This window comes from Amblyomma mixtum, chromosome 3, assembly GCF_055824585.1.
Source record: "Amblyomma mixtum isolate Tamu chromosome 3, ASM5582458v1, whole genome shotgun sequence".
NCBI lineage: Eukaryota > Metazoa > Arthropoda > Arachnida > Ixodida > Ixodidae > Amblyomma > Amblyomma mixtum.
In genome coordinates, this window is record NC_143014.1 from 354,539,783 (window position 1) to 354,554,472 (window position 14,690).

The 14,690-nt window shown below is 48.7% G+C and overlaps 1 non-coding gene across 1 annotated transcript; it reads left to right on the plus strand.

Annotated features, from left to right (window-relative positions):
• Positions 1–4,737: 4,737 nt before the first annotated feature.
• TRNAT-CGU (transfer RNA threonine (anticodon CGU)) lies at positions 4,738–4,809 on the plus strand. The gene has a single exon. It is a non-coding gene; the product is annotated as a tRNA-Thr (tRNA).
• Positions 4,810–14,690: the final 9,881 nt, after the last annotated feature.

Here is a 14,690-nt window from a genome sequence, read left to right on the forward strand (position 1 = left end):
AAGCTATACTGGAGATTAAGGAACGGGCCTACGGGCATGCAGGTGTGACCGCTCGTCAGGGAGTGATATTATATTCGTCGCTGACTCAGGTAATTTCATCTGCTGTGGAGGCGTCTATGACAAAAATGGTAGAGAGAATTGCTGCAAGTGTTTCCAAATGCCTCTCCAACGTCCTTGCTTCCCAGCTTACTAATGCTGTGCAGGCCAGTTTGGCTTCTCTATCTACCCCTGCTCTTGTCCGTTCTTCACTATCTGCAACATCTCAGCCCCAGCAACAAACTTCTGCCCCTAACTCTGTACTTGCTTCGGGTAATTCCAGTGACGATGGAATTATCTATGACTCCAAGATGATGGAGTCTGATGCGCGGGTCCTCAAGCGCAGCGGGTCCCCGATAGCTCCTTCATCTACTCCGCGTTCACAGTCCAAAAGATAGAAGCAGCTTGGCACTATGCCGAAGGACACCATTTTAGAACAGGCAGTTGCTGCTGCTCTGCTTTAGAAACCATAGCGTCGTTGCGAGTTCTACAGTGGAACTGTCGCTCTATTCTTACAGCTTCAACAGATTTACACTGTATTTCTTCCCAGCTTAATCTGGATGTCATAATTCTTCAAGAAACGTGGCTTTCAGCTGACGAACATTTTCACTTTAAAAACTATCGTTCATTTTGTGTAGATCGCCAGTCACGAGGGGGGGGGGGCGGGGTTTGCTAACGTTAGTTTCTTCAAAACTTTGCCACAAGGCTAAGGTATCTTTTCAGCAGATGTCCCCTGACTGTGAGATTTTGGCATTAGAATTTGTTCTTCCTGGATGCTCCCCATTTTCCTTAATAAATGTTTATTTCCCCTATGGAGTCCAGGATACTCGACCGCTAGATTCGCTTCTCGCTAGCTGTGGACACCCAATTCTCATGGCTGGCGATTTCGATTCACACCATGGGTCTTAGGGCTCCCGCACAAATCTAGGTGGGAAGCGCCTTTGGGACTGGGTTTCTGATAACAGCCTTGTGTGTTCAAATTCTGGATCAGCCACTTACCTTTGCGCTCAGTCTAAATCTGTTTTAGATCTTACATTCACCAGTCTTGGAATTGGCATAATGAATTGGTCGACTGTAGATTCCGGCTCCTCAAGTGACCAGATACTTATTCGTTTTGATATCATATGTCCTGTAACACCTGCGGCTCGTCCTCTGCGGACGCATGTAAATTATGACAAATTTCAGACGATGTTGCGCTCTGCCCTCGCGTCAGTTTCTAACATCGCCGAGGACCACCAGTCAACAAGCATATGTCTGGCTATAGAGGAATGCCGTAAAAAGTCGGAGTTCTTGGTGCGGCCCTCAAAAGTGAATTCCTCTAATCACTGGTGGAACGCGGACTGTACGAGGGATTACAGGCGGAGGAAGGCAGCATGGAAAAAGCTTCTTTATAACCAATGCCCAAATTACTGGAAAGATTATAAATTCATAGCAGCCACCTTTAAACGCACAGTTTCTCGTGCGAAAGAGAAATATGACTCTGAATATTTTGATTATCTTTCAAAGTCGGGCAACCGACGGGCATTATTTTTCTTTTTACGATCCAGAAAACAGGTCCTGCCTTCTCGTAATTTGCAGTCATTAGTTATGTCACCTAAGGAAGCTATCGAGGCGGTTGAATCAATTGCCGCGGGCCTGCATAACCGGTTCTCGTCTCTATTTCCTTTACGTCCCATGTTGTTTGCGCCAAGGACGCCAAATAATTATTTTGCTAAAGTTACTATTTCGAAGCTTTCTCAAGTTGTTCAGAGATTACCTGCTTCTGCTCCCGGTCCTGATGGTGTCACTTCAAAGATGCTCAAGATTCTATTTGAGGCGTCTCCGTACTCCTTGTTACACCTGGTCAACTATTCTATGAAACACACTTGGATCCCTTCTGAGTGGAAACTGGCCAAGGTGATCCCTTTACTTAAAAACCAGGGTGGTGGCTATGAATTGGAGAATATTAGGCCTATTTCTCTGACATCAAACGTGGTAAAATTAATAGAAGGGGTGTTACTTATTCGGGTTTCTGCCTTCGTGGACCGCAGATCTATTCTCAGCCCGTGTCAACTGGGCTTCCGGCCGCGATGTTCGATATAGAATGCACATGTAGATCTTGAGAGTCGTATTCTTCTTGTTCGTCGTCAACGCCTGTACGCTGCTCTGGTTACGCTCGACGTCTCTAAAGCTTACGACAGTGTAGAGCATTCCATCCTAATACGCAGGTTACAGTCCCTCCAGTTTCCAGAATATTTAGTTGCTTGGATATCTGCATTTCTCTATAACAGGGAATTCTTCTGCGTCCATAATGGGGTACAATCCGAGAGGTACAAACAGACGAGAGGTGTTCCGCAAGGAGCTGTCCTTTCGCCTGTGCTGTTCAATATTCTTCTGAGATAAATTCCTCTCCACCTCCATGTTCGCACTTACGTCTATGCGGACGACATTGCATTTTTTGCGGCTGCGCCTGATATACAGTCCCTCTATGATCAATTGCAGTCATATTTGAGTTCTCTTGAGCACTGGTTGAGCAGTTCACACCTCACATTAAATGTTAACAAGTGGGCGGTCCTTGTTTCTCCTCTACAGGAACCTGTTGTGGTCTCTTTTTCATGCAAATTCCAACCAATACCTCAAGTTCAATCCCTAAAACACTTAGGCGTCATTTATGACGACAAAATAACCTGGCAGCCTCACATTGACCATGTTGCTGTGAAAGGAGCTCGTGCCGCAGGCATGTTACGGAGGTTATGCAGTCACAGGTACGGTATGCGCAGGGATTCACTCCTAATGGTTTACATATTGTATGTCAGACCAATTTTAGAATTTGGCTCTGTGTTTTTTTCAGGCTCGGCTTCATACAAACTTCGTCCTCTCATTCTTTTGGAGAGGGAAGTGCTTCGGATGTGCCTTGGCGTCCCCAAATTCGTGGCTATCAATGTGCTATACCTTGAGGCCCGCATTCCCCCTCTCTTATCCCGATTTCACTTTATAACTGTGCAAACTTTCCTCAACATCTTTGAATACCATTTTCACCGTTTGCAAAGCATTTTCTGTTGCCAGCCGACCTCCTTTTTTGGTGCCCACTGTCCTCGTTTTCATACCCCTCAGGTTGTGTTCGTGCAAAGGCTACTTGAGCCTTTAAACGTGCAGATTTACAACATCCTTCCTGCACTAAGCAGTGGGTTCTCTGTCCACATTGTTTTCGACAACATTTTTCCTCAAAACGTGAAACTTTTACCACCCCGTATTTTAAATGGACTGTTAGAAGATCATTTAAGGTTCCTTCCTACAAAAATTGCGATAGCAACCGACGCCTCTCAGTGCAACGAAAAGGCAGGGGTGGGAATTTCCTGTCCGAGTTTAGACTAGTCCTTTTCGCTGCGCCTTCCGGATTTCACCCCTATTTTCCAAGCTGAGTGCCTGGCAGTAGTTCTTGCTCTGCGTAAGCTTGATCCTTCTATTTCTGCAGTGGCAGTCATTACCGATTATTTAACTTTGTGTTCGTCCCTCGCGCCGCATGTTGACTGTCCAACTTTAAGCACTTTTTTCTCGCTCCTTCCTTCGCATTTGAGCCTTGTTCACTTGATATGGGTACCCGGCCACAGCAGCGTGGCTGTAAATGAGATCGCGGATAACCTCGCAAAGGCTTCCCTAGGCGGCCCCGTGTTGCCCATCATCCCGGCTACAGCGTATATCACATCATCTAGGTTATGGCGACGAGCGTTATTAACCGCGCAAAACGCAGCCCTTTTAACATCGGCGGAATATCAGCATCTGAAATATCCCTGGAGCAGGAAAATTTGTCAATCTCGGCAGCTAGAAGTATCTCTGACGAGGTTGCGCTGCCGTATCCCCCCTCTAAATTTCTGTCTGCACAGATCTGGTTTGGCGTTATATCCCCTCTGTGCATTTTGCCGTGACCCTGAATCTATCGATCATTTTTGGCTCCATTGTCGTCGTTTCACCTCTTTGAGAAGAAGACTGCTGGAGTTGCCCTTAAAGCAACTTGGCCTTAGTTAGAGCAGCCCACACTTGCTATCATTTGGCGCCACCACGCTTGGGTTCAGCCACAGGTCTTTTGGTGACGCTGTTCAGAATTTCTTGCTGGAATCTCATCGACTGCGTTGCTAAAGCTTTCAGTATTTTCTTCTTTATGCTTCATTATTTTTCAAATTAATCTCTCTTTCTTCTCTCTCTCCAATCCAAACTCATATATATATACATACATATATATATATATATATATATATATATATATATATATATATATATATACATACATATATATATATATAAGCAAACAAGGGAAGGGGAATGCGGGGCTCGTTATAAATATGAAATATGAGAGCAGCCAACAGCCACACAAACCAACAGACACAGGCGATTTTTTTTTCAATTTATTTACTTTTTTGTAGTGTTGATCAGTTTAGAATATAACTGAATATGTTATCGCTTAAAAGCAGAAGAAAAAACAACCACATGCCGCCGGTGGGATCCGAACCCACGATCTCCGAATTACTCGTCCGGTGCTCTACCTCTGAGCTACAGTGACGGCTGTCAAATCTTCTGCTTTCGGGGGTATTTACGTTTACAAATAACCTAACCTTCAGAGTGTTCATCAGCTAGGTTAGGTTATTTGTAAACGTAAATACCACCGAAAGCAGAAAATCGGACAGCCGTCGTCGTAGCTCAGAGTAATAGAGAAGAAAAAAAAAAGTCGTCGTAGCTCAGAGGTAGAGCACCGGACCCGTAATTCGGAGGTCGTGGGTTCGAATCCCACCGGCGGCATGTGGTTTTTTCTGCTGCTTTTCTATTCAATTAGCTTTAAGCGATAACATATTCATTTATATTCTAAACTGATCAACATAACAAAAGAATAAATAAATTTAAAAAAAAATCCCCTGTGTCCGTTGGTTTCTGTGGCTGTTGCCTTCTCTCACATTTATAACGAGCCCCTCATGCCCCTTCAATTGTTTGCTTAACTGATTAGCGAGGGCCTCGGTTCTGGCAGCCTTGACGCCATAGGAAGCATCAGAGCGTTCTCACACAGCTTCCACCCTCGCCGTTCGGTGACATTATACGTCACACCAGCGGTAACTCAAGACGTTCTACGTCCGCCGCTTACGAACGTGGGTAGCTCTGATGAACACTCTGAAGGTTAGGTTATTTGTAAACGTAAATACCACCGAAAGCAGAAGATTTGACAGCCGTCGCCGTAGCTCAGAGGTAGAGCGCCGGACGCGTAACTCGGAGGTCGTGGGTTCGGATCCCACCGGCGGCATGTGGTTGTTTTTTCTTCTGCTTTTCTATTCAATTATCTTTAAGCGATAGCGTTTTTGTGGCTGTTGGCTTCTCTTATATACCAGGTGTCCCAGCTAAATGTAACCAAGCTTTTAAAAAACACGGGGTGTCCTAGCCGTCTCAAACCAAATAAGGGTTGTTTAGAGTCGCGTGATCTAGTCTGCAGTATTTATTTCGTTCTTCAAGGCTGACTAATCAGTTAAGCTTAATTAACAAACTTTTTAATTATTGACTTGATGAACAAAGTGTCAATGGAAAAGTTGTAGATCGCTTTGAGAAACAGCTTACTGAGACATTTGCAGCGAAGTAGTATTTACGTAAAGTAATTTTTTTACCGGCCTTTAACCATAACCCGCACAATAAGAAAAAGCTTTCTCATGACAACTGTGCCACTTCAACGTCCCAAGACGCGCCTTAAACAATAAAATCCATTTTTTCTGAAGTCCTCTCCTCGATGAGACTTTGGGTGCACATTGGGACAGAGAAGTGAGCGAGCAGCTGGTCACGTGACAACTTTCTTTTAAGGCCAATAAATGAAGCTACGTAAATCGTAACTTGACGGAAACCGCACTACCAGCGGTTTTTCGAGGTGGTCTAAAACTTTTGGATTGACACTTTCTTCATCAAGTTAATAATTAAAAAGTTAGCTAATTAAACTTAACTAATTAATTAACTTTGAAGAGCGAAAAAAATACGAAAGACTAGGCCACGCGACTATGAACAACCCTGAGGTGGTTTCACTGGACTAAGACACTTCGCCTTTTTTAAAAGTTTGGTTATATTTAGCTGGGACACCCGGTATATATATATATATATATATATATATATATATATATATATATATATATATATATATATTGTCACGACCAGAAGAGCCGCGAAGGTAGGCGTCGGCAAGAACCCAAGACTGGGAGCCTTCTTTTAATTATAGAGCCAGCTTCCACGACACCAAAACAGAACAAGCGCGCCGCGAGAGTCCACCGCCGCTTCGTCGTCGTCTTCGATTCAGCGCGGAGGCCGCGATCGCGACTCGCGGCGCGTTAGGCGCGGGGCATTATTCCCCCCCCGCGAAAGCAAACATCGTCTCGATGTATGTACAGTGAGAGGAGGAGGAGCAAAAAAACAAGAAGAATAGGGGTGAGGTGAACTATACAACGTGCGCTAATTGAAATGCGGCGAGAGTCAAGGTCACACGTGGGGTAAGGGGAAAAAGGTAAGAAACACAGCGTGAACACAGCGTGAACACAGCGCTCAGTCACGCGAAAAGTACGGCTTTAAGCGCACTACATGCACAATTTCAGGCCGTTGGCGCTGAGGGCCGACGATCACAGTTCCATGGGGTACAACTTCGTAGTTGACGCTGTTCAGGCGGCGCAGGACTCTGTACGGGCCAAAGTACCTATTTATAAACTTTTCGCACAATCCCTTGCGGCGCACGGGTGTCCACACCCACACGTGGTCGCCGGGCTCGTAGTGCACGTCCCTGTGCCGAAGGTTATAGTGTCGGGCATCGACGGATTGCTGGTCCTTGATGTGCAAGCGGGCCAGCTGACGGGCCTGCTCTGCTTGTTCCACGAAGTGGCCTGCTTCAGGGGGGAGCTCTGCGCCGCCATACGGCAGCATGGCGTCTAGCATCATGCGGACCTCTCTGCCATACACGAGACGGAACGGGGTGAACTGGGTGGTTTCCTGCGTCGCGGTATTATATGCGAAGGTGACGTACAGCAAGACCTCATCCCAGGTTTTGTGTTCAACGTCGACGTACATCGAGATCATGTCCGCCAATGTTTTGTTGAGCCGTTCCGTTAGACCATTGGTTTGGGGATGATACGCTGTTGTTGGTCGATGCGCAGTATGGCTAAGCGTTAAGACGTCTCGTAGAAGTCGGGCTGTAAACGCCTTGCCTCGGTCAGTAATGACGGCCGATGGGGCGCCGTGTCTAAGCACGATGTCGTGCATAAAGAAGTGGGCAACTTCGGCGGCAGTACCTCGAGCAAGGGCCTTTGTTTCAGCGTAGCGGGTCAAGTAGTCTGTGGCGACTACGATCCACTTGTGGCCGGACGACGAGAGAGGAAATGGCCCCAGAAGGTCAATGCCGACTTTGTCGAATGGTATTTGTGGTGGCTCGATGCATTGAAGCAGTCCAGGAGGCTTGAGCGCGGGTTTTTTCCGCCGCTGGCATTGCCGACATGTCCGGACATAATGCCTGACACTTGAAGTTAGGTTGGGCCAGTAATATTTCTTCCGGATTCGGGATAAGGTCCGTGTAACTCCAAGGTGGCCGGAAGTCGGTTCATCATGGCAGGCAAGGAGGACTTCATCCCGGAGATCGGACGGTATGACGAGCAGGTAAGTTGTCGGACTTGAAGTAGAGTTCTTTTTATAAAGCACCCCTCTCCGCAGGCAGAACGATGATAGTCCACGAGCTAGGTATCGTGGTATTTCAGGTCGCCCGCCTTCGAGATGTTCGATGAGCAGACCCAGCTCGGCGTCGGCACGCTGTCTGGAAACGAGCTCAGACGTGCTGACCGCTCCAAGAAAGCTATCATCATCGGTGGTGCCTTCAGGAGGAGGTTCGACGGGAGCGCGTGACAAGCTGTCAGCGTCGGTGTGCTTCCTGCCTGACTTGTAGGTGACGGTGAAATCGAATTCCTGCAGGCGTAATGCCCAACGTGCTAGGCGGCCGCAAGGGTCCTTTAAATTTTTCAACCAGCACAGCGAGTGGTGGTCGGTGACGATACGAAACGGTCTACCATACAGGTATGGGCGGAACTTAGCGGCGGCCCAGACTACCGCCAAACATTCTTTTTCCGTAGTAGAGTAGTTCAACTCAGCGCGCGACAGTGCGCGGCTGGCGTAGGCAATTACTTTGTCGACGCCATTTTGCCGCTGTACTAGAACAGCGCCAAGACCGACGTTGCTCGCATCCGTATGCACCTCCGTGTCAGCATCTTCGTCGAAATGTGCCAGGATGGGCGGCGATTGGAGTCGGCGTCGTAACTCGTCGAAGGCAGTCTGCTGTTCGTTGCCCCAGGAAAATGACGTGTCATCACGGGTGAGGAGTGTCAGGGGTCTGGCGAGCTGGGCGAAGTTTCTAATGAAGCGGCGATAGTAGGAGCACAGGCCCAGGAAGCGTCGGACTGCTTTTTTGTGGGCGGGAACCGGAAAGGCAGCAACGGCAGCAAGCTTCTCTGGGTCGGCGCGGATTCCGTCAGCACTAATGACGTGCCCGAGGAACTTCAATTCGGTGAACCCAAAGTGGCATTTTTCTGGTTTGAGGGAGAGGTTGGCGGATCGAACGGCTTCGAGGACAGTCCTGAGGCGGTGCAGATGTTCCGTGAACGTTGCAGAAAAAATGATGACATCATCAAGATAAACAAGACAGGTCTGCCACTTCAAACCGGTGAGAACGGTGTCCATCATACTTTGGAACGTGGCAGGAGCACAGCAGAGCCCGAATGGGAGGACATGAAATTCATACAGCCCGTCCGGTGTGATGAAGGCGGTTTTCTCACGGTCCCTCTCATCAACTTCTATCTGCCAATAACCACTTCTGAGGTCGACCGAAGAGAAGTACTTGGCTTGACGAAGTCGGTCGAGGGAATCGTCGATATGCGGGAGCGGGTACACATCTTTCTTGGTCACACTGTTCAGCTTCCTGTAGTCTACGCAGAACCGTAGTGTCCCGTCTTTCTTTTTCACGAGGACGACAGGAGACGACCACGGACTGCTTGACGGTTGGATGACGCCGTCTGTGAGCATCTCTTCGACCTGTGTTTGAATAGCATCTCGCTCACGAGGGGACACGCGATAGGGCTGCTGATGGATGGGTCGGGCTCCTTCATGCGAGATAATGCGGTGTTTAACTATCGACGTTTGGCGCACTTTAGACGACGACGTGAAAGACGCACCAAACTCCCGCAAGAGGTCCTGGAGTTGCCTCTTTTCAGTCGGTGGAAGGCCTGGATTTATGTCTACGTTGGTGACCGCTTCGGCGTCAGCTCCAGGTGTGTCCTCCGCACAAGCAAAGCATTCGGCCACTTCCTGAACATGGTCGACGTAAGCGATGGCTGTGCCACGGAACAGATGTCGATGCTCATTGCAGAAGTTGGTGACAAGGACCTCTGTACAACCGTCATGAAGGGGTCCAAGGCCCCGTGCCACCGCAACCCCCTTAGTGAGTACGAGGGAGACATTAGCCTCGACAAGCCGGAGTCCCCTATGTGGCTCGTCGCAGGTAACTCTAGCGAGAATGCTGGCACGTGGTGGCACCGTAACGTTATCGTCGGCGACTCGCAGGGCGGACCGAGAACCCTGGTGCGCAGGTTCTTCTGTGGCCATTGCGGTAGAAAACGTCACCAAGCGGTTCGGCAGGTCTATGATAGCACCGTGCTCGCGAAGAAAGTCGATGCCAAGGATGACATCGCGAGAACATTCGCGGAGAACGAGAAAAGTGGCAACGAATGTGCAGCCTCGAACCGTAACCCGGGCCGCACACATGGCGAGTGGTGCGACAAGATGTCCGCCTGCCGTGCGTATGTCGGGGCCGTCCCAGGGTGTCGTCACTTTTTTCAGGGCCGTCGCAAGCCGTCCGCTAAGGATAGAGTAATCTGCGCCCGTATCGACCAACGCACTGACCTCCTTTGTGTCGACGAGAACAGGGATATCCAAGGAGACCCTGCCTTCAGCACGGCCCGTCGATGGCTGTTGTGGAGGACTCAGTCGGTGCGGCGGCGGAACCTGGTCGGCGACTGGGGTTGCGCTGTCGGAGCGATTCAAGCGGTGCGTTGGGGGAAACTCTTCAGCGATGCGGCGTTCGGCGTCGGGGCGATTGAGTCGGTGCGGCGGCGGAAGCGGGTCGGCGATCGGGGTTGCGGAATTGCGGCGATACGAAAGGCGCGTCGGGGAAAACTGTGCAGCGATGCGGCGTGCGACGTCGGGGCGATTCAGTTGCTGCGGCCATGGAAGCTTTGCGTCGGAACGGCGCTCGGCGGCCTCGCCTCAAAGGCCGCCGGAGCTAGTATTATATATTGTATATATTATTCCTTATGATTATTATTTTTCCCCTCTCCCGGCCCTTCTTGTGGTAGACTCCCCCGGTGTTCCTCTCCCGTGTGCTTTTCTTTTGCCTTTACTATGTACAGGTGAATACCAACCTTTACGTCTCGATTCTTGGCCGATCCCCCAGTGTGGGTACGTGCCATCCTGTCAAAGGCTACAACAACAACAACAAGCTCGCCTAGAACGTTCCGTCATCCCGTACTCGCTCGAGGTTCGGCTGGGACTCGTCTTGAACACCCCCTATAGGAATTCAGCCATATCTCTGCCTGGAGCTTATGGTGGCCCACCAGTTGAAGTACCTGGGCACTGCCGTAACCTCCGTGTCTGCGGTAAGTTTCACAAGGTAGAAATTGTTTACGCACCGGCTCCACCAAGCATATGCTGTTTGCTGCGAATGCGAGATCATTGTGGGAAAGCAATGTTCTGTACGCTTCATTCTGCGCAGGACATCGTGGGACATCAGCCGGTGGCGATGCCTGTCACCGCCACGTGGGTTGCGTCGCCGACCTGCTGCCTTCGATCGCGCTGCTCGTCTGCCGCTCCCAGCTCGGCAAGGGCACGAGTGGCAAGCACACCTTTCCAGCAACTTGTCTCTTCTAAACGTGGCCGTAGCAAAAAATAAACGATGCAACGAATGATACGCTGACATCATAACAGGAGCCTACCACACTGCTTTGAGCTCCGCAGGAGTTATTGAGGGAACATTGGAAAGTATAGGCTCAAGCAATGCCAGACGCTCTGGCTCTGTGAGGTGCGCCAAATATGCTGATTTGTGTTTCGTGCACCGTTGTTTGCGAATTCTCTGACACCCGTGACATTCAGGAGGAGTGGAGGTAGTAGACTCAGACTCAAAAAGATCATGGCCATCTCAAATCGTCACTTTCCGTGCTGAAACCGGTAGCACAAATCTTAGCATAGCGATAGTGCAGAAACGCAGAATGTTGCTGCGGTTGCAAGCTGTTTGCAGTGCTAGCGGACAGAGTTGTGATTTACTCGGTTTAAGACTGCCGCAACTGCCTAATTATTAATCAACTATTTGATACACTTGAATGAGGAGTGAATAATTCTCTGAAGTATGCCGACCTATTTCAAGAACAATGTGCTTGCGCATATTAGAGAAATAGAACGTCTTTTCTTAAAACTAAAGAAAACCCGAATGCTGTGTGCATACACAACCGACGTTGACACTTCCTGATGCTAGTGGCGCAGCTGTTATTGTAAATTATCTACACCCTCTATGCGTGAACATGATGACGTGACCGCAGGCAGCACTTCTTATCGTTGAACTGCTGGGCGAAGATGATTGTTATAATTATTTGCCAAAAGAGCGGGAGCGCCTTTAATTTTGACCGGCCTACTTCAGTATTCAGCATATAGTTTTTGTGTACCTGCATTTGGGATATAACGTGCGAAAATCTAACTTGCGAACCTGTGCCTTCTCATGAAAGTGAAAAATTACCACGAGACCAACCTTCACTATTAGTGAGCTTTACGCTAGGCGCTCTTATTCCCGCACCGCCTTTAACTAAGCGTTCAGAACAAAGAACCCATCCGCTGTGACTCTTCGTGGTATCGCATGGCGCTCTGACGCAGCAGGACGTGGTAAACCTCTGGTGCCCAAGAGATGAAATGGCGGCGAAGTAGCATCGATGCAACCTTAAACTGGCTCCCGCTAAACGAGAGCGAATTAGTCCGAGACAAACCACCGTCCGATCGTCAGCATGAACACTCAAGATGAAAACGTTCGTGCATAAAATTCTCGCAGCGATAAATTCTTTTGGTCCCTTTAAGGTGCACAGTACAGATGGGAAAGCGAATGCACTGCGTGTGCAGTCTGAGAGCCAGCATTAAACCCTGCACCTCACCGTTTATATCTCTAAGTCGTATTACTCCTCAATATTCTTATTCTCTCACATCAAGACCAGCCTCTGATAGCAATTTCGGCTCAAGCTGAAAGGAGTCAAACAGCAGCTCAAGAAACTTGACCTGGGCATAGATTTGCACATTGAAAACCTTCGCAAGGGGTCCGTAAGGCAGTAGAGCAGTATCGGTGGTTGAATATTAGAGGTTTTTATTCTTGCTGAGACCTACTGTAGTGTACATGAATATCGGTTTATAGGACGCCTGCTGCGCACGCGCAGTGGAAGCGGCGCGGCCAGGCGGGGGTACGGCGTGTGCGCAGGGAGCACCCTGTGATCAGGTGCAGGATAAGTCACTAAGTCTCTCTGTACAAGTCTCTATAACCATGAGGTCCACTGAGAGCAAACATACGCACGCTTGCTTAAACACGAAGAAGCCGGAAGGTCGCCTCAGAATTAAACGAACCTTGGTCCATGGCTTTGCAAGTATTATCGCCGTGGACCGGTGCCTTCGAGAGCTGTTGGTCCTCAACGCGGAGTTCGCGCCCTTCAAAGAGGAACGGACGCGAGCTGCAGATGCCGACTGCGGAGACATATCCCTCAGGGGCTTTCAGGCCGAGTGCTTCCGCACTGACTGGCTGCCATACCCGCATGTGTCCAGTGATAGTACTCAATGCACGCAGCCACCGCCGCACAGCGCGAAAACCGAGTGAGTGATTGTAATCAATAACAGCAGAACGGCTGACAATTCGCTACACAATGACGCGTCCCCATTTTTAAAGTTTTCGCTACGTAAAGAAATTAACACATCTCCCTTAATAAAACAAAGTTAAATTTTCTCCTCTTCCTAAATGAAATTCTTAGTAATGCGGGATTAAGCGCGAAACTGCTTGATCTTCTATTCCAAATCCGCTTCCGCGTCTTATCCCACCGAGTGAACTCGGGCGCGTTTGCTTGAGTTCAACGCCTCAAGGAAGCGGGTTTACGTGTGTCGGTGGTGATTGCATTGGAGGTTTGCCAGGTGAAGAATTTGTGGAGTTAAGCAGAGGGACACAGGGCTAATAGCTTGATTTAAACACAAGAGGATTCTGAGCAACTTTTGTTACCATGGGAACTCGAGCTGCACGCTCTGAGCATTCATCGAACCTCCGAGTTATGGTCCTGTGTGGTCAATTCCGCCATTAAGTCGAATGAAAGGTCCCGGCTCCAGCCTTCTTTTTTATCTCACCTCCATAAAGAGGAGGAGTCAACCAACGCATGGGATGCCTTTTAGCGAGCTTCGGGGCGGCTTGCTGCTCTGCCACCAGCGGCGCGACAGGTAGCTATCGGCGAATGCAAAGAGTCCACGTGTAATTTTGTTTCCGTCCGCCTTATTTGTGGTTATGCAGTCTGCAACTGAAACTATATTCACGGAACCCCCTCCCCCCCCCCCACAAAAAAAAAGCGAAAGCGAAGCCGCCACACGCCTGGCCGAAATGAATTGTACGCGTTCGCTCACTCCTTCTCTTTTGGGAAGTGAGTTAAAAGAAAAATATGGGAGCCGGGGCGATTAATTCGATTTGATAGAGAAATGGCCGCACAGGACAACATCTCGAAGTTTCTAAGAATGCTTGGACAGTGTAGATCGAGCACCCACCGTAAAAAGAGCATTTCAGGCTCCTCCATTTGATGATATAGAAGAAGTTTACTTCATTTTGGTGGCAATTCCACGTGCACCGACGCCATTGCGTAAATATTCAAAGTCGAAGGCCACGTCACACGTTTTTAAATGCGTGTTTTTGACGTTCGATATTTCGAACCACATTGACAATAAATAAAATTTAAATCAGGTTCACATTCGATGTTAAGGACCTTCAATTTCGCAACATCATCTTTCCTTTTAAAATGTAAATAAAAAGTTGATTACTTAATCTTAGTAGCCATCTAATTATTGACCGATATCAGATGCGTAATTCCCGCCTTGCGGTTAAGTTATCTGCACAGATAGCTACGACGTATCTCTTGAAGTTGATCAAATGAAATAATTTTGAAATACGAAAACTTGCAGCTTAAGTAGGTGCCTAGAATTTCAAACATTGTTAGATACAAAGGTTTTTTTCGTTTGTGGTTAATTTTTGACGTTGGATGGCATTGCGATCGGAGGTTGTGTGAGACCACGCCTTTGGGCGCCAAAGGTGTCAGGCAAGTGTCTTTGCCAACAGGGCATATGTCCAACAGGGCATATGTCGCAACATACAGGGTCTGTTCTGAAAGTAGTAGAACTGGTTTTTTCCTGGTCGAACGGGCGGACGAGAGGTGGTCTGCGCGGGCAGGATCGTTGAAGGGGGATATTGGGAATGCTAGGGAAAATCGGCAGTCGGCTTTCGGCCGTTGATGATAGGACGTCGCTTGTAATGTGAACCCCTGTAGAAACGTCTCGTCACGCAGAATAATCGAGCGTTTACTGGA